This window comes from Temnothorax americanus, unplaced genomic scaffold (assembly GCF_048541705.1).
Source record: "Temnothorax americanus isolate GAGA-0224 unplaced genomic scaffold, ASM4854170v1 Scaffold23, whole genome shotgun sequence".
NCBI classification, from domain to species: Eukaryota; Metazoa; Arthropoda; class Insecta; order Hymenoptera; family Formicidae; genus Temnothorax; species Temnothorax americanus.
Window position 1 is genome coordinate 86999 of NW_027509371.1, and position 8379 is coordinate 95377.

Consider the following 8379-nt stretch of genomic DNA (forward strand, 5'->3'; position numbering starts at 1 on the left):
AAATAACTATTTCGTTCTTTAAAACGTACAAACTGCGTTCAATTTTCATGAAAATTTATATCATGATACATTTTAAGATGTTGATCATAAATTAACAATTGGGACGTCGTATTTGAATATAACGAAACCCAATATGGCGGCTGTATATTCGAAAAATGTTAAAAAATAATGACGTCGATATTCAAATCATATAGACTCGTTCTAATTATTATTAATTTAAGTGTTACGGTATTTTTTAATTGCTTTTTTTTTACTTTTTCAAATTTTTAAGAATTTTCATTATTTTTTTATTTTTGACTATGATTTCGTTATTGCGGTAACAAAATTTGAACGTGGTTGATCAAATATGGCCGCTAGATATTGAAAAAACAGATTAAAACAGTGATCGTTTTTTCAAACTTACAAACTTGTGTTATTTATTACTTAAGGTAGTCGTCTCGTCAGGACATGTATTAGATAAAGTTTTCGATTTTGGATTTTATATCAAATTATATGATCAGCTTTGCAGTCGATTTTTTCTGTGGCTTCTTATCGACTATTTACTCTAGAAAATCGATCTCGAAAATCACAAATTTTGCATTACTTCATACAGACGGCACGAAAAAGAAGGCTCTATCACGGTTTCAATCACATATTTTCGCATTTTTCGATTAGATGAAGTGAGAAAAAACATTGTTTTTGTACATTAGATTTCGAAGAATCCGACGCAACCATAAAATATATAGTTTACCGGAGATTTCGCTGCTAATTTTTTAGTTTATTTTAGTGAAAATGCGGTAATCGAGCAGACATTTTTTGGTCGAGGTGAAGTTGGGAAGACTTGGCAACGCCGCTGGTTAATCACTGTAGTTGCAGGTTATGGGGCTCGTCTTTCTTAGCCGACGTGGATAGTGATTGACACCCCTGTCATGCGTTTTGAAACCCTTTCTCAGTAATTGTCAAAATTCAATCGAAAAGGAGATGTAACCTCACTTGTAACCTTTCTCGACGACTCGCACGATCAGCTGATCAAAACGGAGTCAAATGAGAAAAATCACATAATTTGGAAAAAGTAACATACTTTGTCACGTATGAAATTTTACACCATAATTCATAAAATTATTTTTTTTTTAGCAAAAATTGCCTGAAATATATTTCTGAACGTGAAAACCTACAAACAGTCACATGACTAGCACGTAGCGAGACGCCTACCTTAATTGAGCGCTGCAGTATTTCCGGCCTTCACTGACCGGACAGTCTGTCTCTCCTGCCTTCACTGGCCGGACAATCTGTCTCTCCTGCCTTCACTGGTTGGACAGTCTGTCTCTCTTGCCTTCACTGGCCATTAATAATAATTAGAACGAGTCTGTATGATTTGAATATCGACGTCATTATTTTTTAACATTTTTCGAATATACAGCCGCCATATTGGGTTTCGTTATATTCAAATACGACGTCCCAATTGTTAATTTATGATCAACATTTTAAAATGTATCATGATATAAATTTTCATGAAAATTGAACGCAGTTTGTACGTTTTAAAGAACGAAATAGTTATTTTTTAGCATTTCACGGATAATTTGGCCGCCATATTGGTTTTGGACAAACTAAAAATTTATTTTTTCCATGGATTCAATGCTAACTACTAAATAAACACATTAACACATTTTTCTATGACAGTCTATAACTTCCAAGTAACAATTTCATCTGTCGTACCTCGTTACCCGCAGACTTCGGCCACCATATTGGGGTCCGCCATGTTGATTTTTCAAAAGGCCGCAGCTCTACTAAAACTACATATGTGTAGCTATAAAATGAGCCCCGAAAGAATTTTTTAAGTGACTCCAATTTTTGGACAGAGGGGGTGTCTGATTTCACGGAGAATGCCCCATATATATATATATATATATATATATATATATATATATATATAGCTTATCATATGTATAATACATAGTTATTTATTTAATTAAAAAATATGCATATTATATATATATATATATATATATATATATATATATATATATAATTATAGCTTTATAATAGAGTATGTTAAAAAAGTATGTTACAACAATGTTCTATTATACAAGTAGTCCAGTCAAATTAGACATTTGAGCTCGGAAGTGAAGCGGTATCAATAAAACTTTTTTAGGGTTGTTGGGGGGATGTAGAAGAGCTTATTTCTGAGTTGTCGGGCTAATCGGACTGATGGGTTTTTAAGGGGGGGAGAAGGAATACAAAATTTCGTTTTTTTGCAATAACACGTCGAATTTTGACCGTAAATGATTTACTAGCCCCTCATTTTGTAGCTCTTTTAAAGCCCTACAATTCATTTCCTGAAGACCCTAACTTAAAATCAATATTTGTCGAGTTCTAGCGAGTCCCGAGCGCACTCGACTCGACACGCGCCGTCGCATGGCCGATCGTCAGCGACGGCCGCACCGCCGGCCGCGCCGCCGGCGACGATCGGCCACGCGTTAAAAGCGCGACTTCCAGAGGCTTCCCTGGGCTCAATTTTTAACGAATCTGAACGACTGACCTCTCGTTTTGTAAGTCTCTTTAAGCCCTACAACTTTGTCAGTGGCGGCACATTTCTATTTATTAATGGAAACGAGATAAACGCAAAAAACCGCGACAAAATACATTTTTTCCCACTTTCACCGGCTAGAACTCGACAAATATTGATTTTAAGTTAGGGTCTTCAGGAAATGAATTGTAGGGCTTTAAAAAAGCTACAAAATGAAAGGTTAGTAAATCATGTACGGTCAAAATTCGCCGAGTTATTGCGAAAAAACGAAATTTTTCATTCCCCCTCCCCTCCCTTAAAAACCCGGATCGCGGGTGTTGACGCAATGTGATTTCTGCCCAGTGCTCTGAATGTCAACGTGAAGAAATTCAAGCAAGCGCGGGTAAACGGCGGGAGTAACTATGACTCTCTTAAGGTAGCCAAATGCCTCGTCATCTAATTAGTGACGCGCATGAATGGATTAACGAGATTCCCACTACCCCTATCTACGCGGGCTTCCCCCGGCCAGCGGGCCTTCGGGTTGCTACCGGCTCTTTCCGGAGGGGGTGCGGGGGTTCTGGGGGGTGTGTGAGTGTGTGCGTGTCGATGTTTGTTTGTGTGTCTGTAATTGTAACCGTCGGGTGTCAGAGATGCGGTCGGGTGTCGATGGATATTTCTCGGAGACTAACCAAGTGGGGAGTAGTAGACCCCACGACCGTAGGATGCGGTCACGTTAGTACCTGACCTCTGCGGCGTAATAAATGGTAAGTTCTGGCCTAGCGCCAGTAAAGTCCATGTGAAACCGCATGTTCAATGTGGGAGAACCGCTGTCCGTGTCCGGGCGGAGCCTATTCGGGAGTTGAAGTTGGCCCCCCGGGCGCATGTGTGGAGGATTAGCTGATCACTATTTCCTCATATCCTGCTAGTGGGAAGATACACTGGCAACGTCTAGCCCGAACTTTGAGTGGGCGGTGTCTCGGAGCATACGTGCTCAATCAGTAGGGGTGACGTTAAACCTTTAGCATCAAATTACATAACCTTTTTATAGAGTCACGTCTGCATGAATAGGGCTGATCACCCGACAAGCTGCTTCTCAGCTTTCATGCAGTTTAACTAGGGTTTTGAAACGGCGGGGATAGATGCCCATACGCGTATGGGCTGCCATGATGGCCGAACCGTCGAAACAAATAAGTACATGCATTATGAAGAACGCCAAAAACACACCCAACCCGGACGGACAAAAGACTATTGACAAAAAGGCGAAAACGGAAACGGACAAGGCTACGGATACGGATAAGACTGTGACAAAGACGGTGACAGGCGGCGACAAGGTCGCTGGACAGAAAGTGATCACGAAGGCAGTGTCGGTGGCACTGACTAAAGTTGACGTGAGGGTCGCGGATAAGACACCCACGCACGAACTTAGAAAGTGGGCGAATACGCAAATGTTAGATGAGATAGGGACGGACGATGAGAGTTTGGTGGGTGATCCCCTTCAACGTACGTTCCCACGTAGTGGGAAGTTGAGGAGGAGCCCGCCTGGCTCTCAGACATCGGTTAGGGACACGCAGAGCGAGTCAAACGAAGTTGTAGGAGGAGGGATGGCCAGAGAGACCGGCCAGCAGCGGGCGAACTCGGTCTTGCTCATGTTGGGTAACAACGAGAACGCGAAAGACAGCGAGTCTGATGACGACGACGTCTTTGTCCAGGACGGTGCGGCGAAAAGGGAGATGATGTCTGCTGAAACGATGCATGACATCAGAATCAGGTTAGAGTGCATTTTGTCGGACCCCAATGCGAAGTTTAGCAAGACAGCGGCACAAAAGGTTTCCGCGCTATTCAGCGAGACCAACAAGCTGGTCATGCAGCTGGGGTGTGAAAACACATTCTTGAGGGGTCGCCTGGCAGAGAGGTCGGAGGCGAACCGACCACCGCCAGCGACGTTTGCCGATGTGGTGAACAGGCAGAAGGAGCCTCGTCGCAGGACTGAGGCCGGGGCCTATGCGGTGCCGGAACCGAGCAAGGCAAGGCCACGAGATAGGGATTACTCGGTGGTCGTGGCCAGTAAGGCCGAAAAAGGTAGATCGGTGGACGAGGTGAGAAAGACACTGCTGGAGGCGATTGATCCGGTAGCGTCTAACATTAGGATAAAAAATGTTAGAAAGACCAGGGACGGCAGAGTCATTGTACAGGCACATGCGAAAGAGGATGTGGATAAGTTAGTCGCCAATCAGGCTATTAGGGAGAAGGGGCTTACGGCGGCTCTGCCGACGGCCAGAAGGCCCCGTATCATTTTGTATGACGTGCCCAGGGGATTGGAGGTCGATGGTGTCCGCCAAGCGATAGCTAGGCAAAACCCGGAGCTCCTCCAAGGGATAGGAGAGAGGACATATTTAGAGGAGGTCGTATTTAGATTTAAGCTGGGTAAAGGCGACGAAGAGACGGTAAACTGGGTAGTAGAAGTGACGCCTGGTATGCGCGACAGGTTTAAGAAGGCGTCGCGTATCTATGTAGGTTGGAGGAGCTGTAGGGTCGCGGACTTTACGTCGTTGACCAGATGCTATAGATGTCTGGATCTAGGTCATGTCGCGAGATATTGTAAAGCGGCGAATGATACCTGTTCCCACTGCGGCCTCGACGGCCATCGACAGGACAAGTGTCCAAACGCGACAGGGCCGAAAGTATGCGCGGTCTGCAAAAGACGAGGGCGGCCGGCGAGTCACGCGGTTAATGATGTGGGGTGCCCCTCGTATAAGATAGCCAGGGACAGGTATGCGGGCACCATTGACCATGGCTAGGCAGGACCCGCAGGGTGTCTCGAGTATGAATGTGGTGCAGTACAATTGTCAAAGAGCGTATGCGGTAATGTGTGATCTGGGTGAAATGTTGTGTGAACGTAGAGTGAGTGTGGCACTGCTGCAGGAACCGTGTGTGAAGGATGGAAGGGTAGTTGGACTCCCGCTACGAATGGATGTGATTGTGAGTGAGAGCGAGTATGTTAAAGCAGCAGTGGTGGTGAATGATCCCAGTCTCGATGTGTTGTGTGTAAGGGAGTGCTCGGATGAGTATGGCGTGTGTGTATGGCTGAAGGGAGACTTCGGCGAGATGTATGTGGTGTCCGTGTACTGCCGGTTCGGTGAGGACATCGAGCCGTACCTGGCGTACATGGACAGGGTGCGAATGGTAACCAGAGGAAAGCGTGTGCTGGTGGGTATGGATGCGAATGCCGTCTCTCCCTTATGGTACAGTAAGGGTAGGGGCGGCAGTAGAGAAAGCGAAATGCGTGGCAGAATGCTTGAGGAGTGGATTGTCGCGAATGGTATGATTGTGTTGAATGAGCCGAGCGAGAGTTACACGTTTAGCGGACCCAATGGGGAAAGCGACATCGATGTGACTCTCGTAAGCGATGCGCTTGGGGGGTGCCGGTACGAATGGGGAGTCAAGAGCGATTGGGGTATCAGCGACCATAATGTGTTGCTGATACGTATGACCTATGGTGAGAAAGCTGAGCGGATGGAAGGTATGCGTAGATGGGTGTGTAAAGACGTGGACTGGGAGGGTTACATGAGCGATCTAGCGGAGTATGCGTCGGAGGATGCTGTGAATGTGATGGATGACTGCGACGCGGATAGCTTGGCAGAGCGCGTCACAACATGGATCTTGAGGGCGAATGATAATAGAATGAAAAGGCGAGTGTGTGGGGTTGCGAGGAAGCTTGTGTGGTGGACGAATGAGCTTGAGCGCATGAAGAAGGATGTGAGGAAGCGTAGGCGTGCCTACCAGCGAATGAGAGGGAGAGATCGAAGTCGAGTGGAAGGATGTTTGAACGTGTACAAACGTGCTCTTAGAGAGTACAAGAGAGCGATATGGAGAGTGAAAGAGGAGAACTGGAGACAGTTCGTGAGTGACAAGGGAAATCGGGATCCGTGGGGTGATGTGTATAAAGTGTGCATGGGTAAGTACGGACGTGATAGACTGAGTGCTATGAAAGTGGGTGACAGGACAACGAGTACGTGGGAAGAGAGTGCGAATGTGCTGCTAGATCGCTTCTTCCCAGACACGGGAATGGAAGATGTACGATTGGCAGAGAGAGAGATGACTGAAAGAACGTTCGAGTGGAATGAAGTGGATGTGGCTGTGAGAGCGATGAAAGTGGGTAAGGCACCCGGGTTGGATGGAATTACTGCGGAAATGGTGCGTGCCGTTTGGCGCGCAATTCCGGGATGGCTGAAGAGAGTGTATGATGTGTGTCTGAGTACCAACTGCTTTCCAAAGGTGTGGAAGAAAGCGAGAGTGGTTGTACTGTTGAAGTCCCCAGAGAAAGTGCGGTCGGACCCCGGGTCTTACAGACCGATCAGCCTGTTGTCTGTGCTTGGGAAAGTGTTGGAGCGAATGATGGTGAATAGGCTGGAGCGATTGATGAGTGGGAGAATGTGTGAGGCACAACACGGGTTTGTGAAGAGACGTTCGACCGATAGTGCGTGGAATAGCGTGCGTGAGTGCGTGAATGGATCCGAGTACAAGTATGTGTTGGGAATCTTTGTGGACTTCCAGGGTGCATTCGACAACCTGGAATGGCCATGTGTGATTGAGAAACTGTGTGAGGAAGAATGTGAAGAGATTGGGTTGTGGAGAAGTTATTTTGATGAGAGATGGGCATGTATGATAGGAATGAATGAAGAAGTGTGGAAGAGAGTGCTGCGGGGCGCACCGCAGGGGTCCATCGGTGGCCCAGAAATCTGGGTCCTACAGATGGATAAGCTCCTGTGGGAACTCCGCAGACATGGATGTATGGCGACGGCGTATGCCGATGATCTGTTCGTGCCTGTCGAAGGACAGAGCCGGGCAGATCTGGAGAGAAAGGGGAACGAGTGGATGAGGATAGTGAGTGAATGGGGTGCGAATGTCGGTGTGAAAGTGTCAGAGAGCAAAACTGTGATGATGCTCCTGAAAGGGAATATGTCGGAAGCGAGACACCCGAGCGTTAGTGTGAATGGGAAGCATGTGAGGTGTGTGAAGTGTGTGAGATATTTGGGTGTGTGGATGGGCGAGCGAATGAGTTTTAAGCCGCACCTGGAGCGTATGAGACAAAAGTGTGTGAGTGTAGTAGGTAACTTGAGACGTGTGATGAGGAGCGAATGGGGATTGCGAAAGAGTGCATGGCGTGTGATCTATAAGGGTTTGTTTGCTGCATGTGTTATGTATGGTGCGAGCGTGTGGTATGAAGCCATGGAGTACAAATATGCGCGAGTGGCAATTAATAGGTGCCAAAGAGTGGCGATGAGTGCCTGTTTGAGTGTCTGTAGAACGGTCTCCACGGAGGCCATGCAGGTATTGATGGGTGGTCTTCCGTGGGACCTGGAGTGCGTGAAAAGAGGTATGACTGTGAGAATTAAGAATGGCTGGAGATTGGGTGAAAGAGGTGTTGTGAGCGAAGAAGAAGTGAGAGTGAGAGACGTGGATGAGAGTTTGGAACTGCTGAATGTTAGATTGTATGAAAGATGGCAGAATGAATGGGATAACGGTGCGAAAGGACGAGTGACGCATGGCTTCATACGGGATGTGAGGTTTGCCGAGGCTTGCCCGGGGTTTGAGCCGAGCCTATGGCTCGGCTATATCCTGACGGGTCACGGCAGTTTGAATGAGTTTCTGCATAAAAGGGGATTGTCTGAGACGGAAAGTTGTGCGTGTGGTGCTGAGTGCGAGGATTGGAAGCATGTGATGGTTGAGTGTGAAAAGTACGAGGATGTTAGGAACCTGGACGAATGGGGAGTCAGGGTGAGTGAGGATGGAAGAGTGGACGTGAGCGAGGTACTGGAGCGAAAGGGAAGATACGAGAGTTTGAGCAGGTTTGCGGCTTGTGTGTTTCAGCGAAGAATGAATGAGAATGCGTG